Here is a 4,170-nt window from a genome sequence, read left to right on the forward strand (position 1 = left end):
GTAAACTAAAGTATTCTAAACAGGGATAATAATACGAATGGGCTTAAAGCCTATTCTCGGCCCAAATGGGCCCACACTCTCGTGTGGCCCTTTTAGCCCAAATCTAGCCACAAATATGAGATTCACCTAGCCTAGTCCAATATTTACTACACAATCAAACAACTTATCCAATTCGACCCGTAGGCCTATTAGGCCCACATGACCCCTTTCGGCCCATCGCGGCCCGAAGTAGCCATCCTACAGCTAGAGTAGCGAGAAAATACACACCTGATAGGAGACTGGAGTTAATCCACGCTCCGAGCACTCTTAGCTGACGCCCAACCCAAACGAGCATTCCATACAGCGAAAGGGATCAGCCAAGAAAAGGTAGCTTTACTCTCCTCATGGTTCCCTCTATTTAAAGCCAGCTTCGCAACCACTCTTAGGTTAGCTTCTCGATGTGGGATCCCTCCAACATCAGAGTTTAAATTCAACACCAACTCTTGCCGCCCCCTGTTAGCAAAATAAATGCTCCTTACTTGCCATGGGATTTGAACCCATGCCTCTCCTCAGATGCTCCACACGCTACTTGCCACTAAGCCACAAGGCTTTTGTGTCATATTTTATCCCCAATTAATTATAAGGTCTAAAGGCCAAAGTCCAGGTTCCCTTAAAAAAAACCAAAATAAATTGCAAGAGCCAAGGCTTGAACCCAGGCTCCTATACAACCTTAATGATGCCACAACCACTAGACTACAAGCTTCATTGTGTCATTTATTTAACACAATAATTTAAAAACCCTCATCCAAGCATCCAGGTTTTTTTTTTCACTTAATACCAAAATTTTTGCTAAAGTCCAAGTTTGAACCCAAGATTTCTCTAACACTTCTTAGGGCCATTAACCACCAAAGAAGACATTTAGTTGTGTTACTTCATTGCACAATTAAATACCTATATACAACCTCCTTACGGACCCGCACTCAAGGCCTAATACTTCTAGGCCCAAATTCGGGGTCTTACACGTGTGTTTGGCCGTGCCAAAACTATAGGGTATACTAACTTATACCACACGGCCAAGTCTCACGCCCATATGCTGATCCATGTAGAGCATACTGACTTGATTTCTAAATAAGTACCAGGGGACACACGGCCATATCACCTAACTGTGTGTGAAATAACCCTCACTCGTATTCAACAACGGAATAGAGTTAAGGAGCATTACCAAACTTACAACACATTTATACATACTTATAGCATACATTTCCTTAATTCAAACATTCATCATTCAATATGTCCCTAAAACAAACCTATGAGGCTTTAAACATGCATTGGAATTGGTTCAGGCCTAAACTGATAACTTTTAAAACATTTGGAACACATAAATTTTTTTTCTCAAATCAGGGGACACACGCCTGTGTGTCAAAGCCATGTGTCTCACACGGCCACCAGACATGCTTGTGTCACAGGCCATGTGGACATTCAAAATGGGAGCACATGGCCATGCCCCAGCCCGTGTGCTACCCGGTGTAACTCTCTAACTTGGGTCACACGACCAACACACACATCCGTGTGGCTAGCCCGTGTGCCCTAAAAATGGCCACATACGCCCGTGTGCTAGGCCGTGTGCTAGGCCATGCCAAACCTGTAAGGTATATTGATTTATACCACACGGCCAAGTCACATGCCCATGTGTGAGGTCATGTGGAGCATACTGACTTGATATAATTTTTGACACCAGAGAATACACGACCATGTAACAGGACCATATGTCACACACGCCTGTGTCTCTACCCGTGTGAACATAAATTAGGCTATTTACCAAGCCAATTTGCCACCCCATTTGGAACACACCTTTACGTGCACATATGGCACCAAAACAAGCATACTAGGCAACCCAAAACTAACAAATCAAACAAAATTCCTACCATTTCATCTAAGTATTTCTTTCCCTAAACCTCAATCACAAACATCATCAATTCATCAACTATTTCCAAGTAACATTAAACATATTACAAAATGGCATTAGCACATTTGAAAACATTTACTTAACTTACATCATTTTGTTCCAATTTTTCAAGCATGATACCAATTCCACAAACCTCATAATATAAGCCACAAGCACACTTATATATACATAACCCAACTAGACGAATTAAGCCAAGTATCACAACTATATATATGCAAACCAAAACATAACCATTCACAAGCCATTTCAAATAGCAAAACTCACTACCAAAACATAACTAACATGACCAATATCCTATACATGCCATGACCAAACCATAAACTCAAAGGTACCAAAATGATGGTTGGATAGTGTGATGTAGTCTCTGATGATCCCCGAATCTAAGCTAGCTTTGAAATCACTGTAAGACATGGATGGAACGGTGGAAATGTGCAAGTGTACACAATCGTAACAAGTAATAAAGTGACAAGTAAATGTCTAGTTATCGTACCCACAGGGACTGTAAAAAGCAATATTTATGAAATTAATTAAAACACTTTGGTGAGGTAAAAATAATTTTGGTTTGAAAAGACTGATTTATAAACTAAGATTTTAAAACTAAGCAAACAATTTAAATAAAATAAAAGAGTTCTAGTGCACGATTTCAATTAAGATTTAATCAAGATGATATAATTGTGTTGGATTAATCATACCTGTTTAACTTAGAAATATTAAATTCGTGCTTATGCTATTATGAATAAATTCACGGCAACCCAGTAATTTGCTAACTTATGAACATATTTACTAATTAAAAGAATTCCATTTATCTCTTGAACATATCCCTATGCCAATTCAACCGACTAAACAGATTTAATAAAGTAAACATGCTATCGCACAGACATACTTATTGAATTAAATTATCTCTCTCATATTCCTATGTCGATTCAACCTATTAATTCAACTTAATAAACATGTAAACGATTATGTGAAGTAACAAAGTAGCCATACCTTGAAACAATTTAATCACAACAATCTTGCAAGTTATGCAAGGCATATGTATCGCCAAATACAATGCTAATTTAATTTTCAGTTACCTTAGAAGAATTAAACATGCACTGATTAAGTACTGAGTCCATTAATTGCAATTTCAATCCGTTTAAACATTTAATTCTTTATTTATCTAAAAAATTATAATGCCAAATAACCTAAGCATGATTTTACTTAATCAAGCATTTCACTGAGGCCTATAACAACATAAACACTAATTTAATAATTCAAGTAGGAAAAATATAATCAACCCAACACAAATTAAATTCAAGCTAAATTGATTAAAATAACCATTTCAACAACAATATTTTTCATAGATAGGTTCATCATAAAAACAACAGAAATTAAAAAGAAAGGGAACAGAAAACAAATCCAGTGTTTCTCTGCAGCTTGATTGTTGCTCCGTTCTTAGTCTCAGTTGGCTTCGATGAGCAAGGCTTCTATGAATCCTTGATTGCTGCCCAAGATGGCTGAAGAACACCTCTTTCTCAAGAGAGGAAATCAGCACAAGAGGAAGGGAAAATGGGATGGAGGAATGTAGAGGAAACTTTGAGAGAAGTGAAGAGAGGAATGTTGAGGGATGCTTTGAAATGGGCAGCATAGGGTGGGTTTTATAGCTGAAGAGGGCTTCTAAAAATATCAAATTCAGTAGCAAAGAGAGCCCTCCCATGGCCGGCCACACACATGGCAAGGTTGAAGCTTTCAACCTAGCTTCAACCTTGCTAAAAATAGGCTGGGGCAAATCTATAAAGCTAAAATAAAGGTGGGGTTTGAACGTAATTTGGAGGTTTTTCAAGGGCATTTTTAAAATCATATTTTATCAGATAATTTTATGATTAGGGTCAGCCAATGGACGGTTCTGGTCAGCCCAATTAGTGGCTGGTTCGGCTCACTTCATTCAGTTCAACCAGTGCGGTTCACTAGGCCCTTTCTTCATAATTAATAAAAATTAATTCATTTAACCTAAATTAAATAGGAAATAAATTAAAATTAATTTAATTATGAATTAATACACATTTTTGGACCGTCTTGGGCTGGAAATTAATTGGCCTCGATACTTCAAATTGCTCTCAATTTTGTTCTTCTCGTAGTGTTCACCGGGCCCTTTTTCTCCAATTGTGTAATTCTGTCAAAAATAACCAAATTTAATCAAAATTAACTATAAAATTAATTAAAATTCATAATGTTCATATTTTTAA

The sequence above is a fragment of the Gossypium hirsutum genome, chromosome A07 (genome assembly GCF_007990345.1).
Source record: "Gossypium hirsutum isolate 1008001.06 chromosome A07, Gossypium_hirsutum_v2.1, whole genome shotgun sequence".
In the NCBI taxonomy this organism is placed as follows: Eukaryota; Viridiplantae; Streptophyta; class Magnoliopsida; order Malvales; family Malvaceae; genus Gossypium; species Gossypium hirsutum.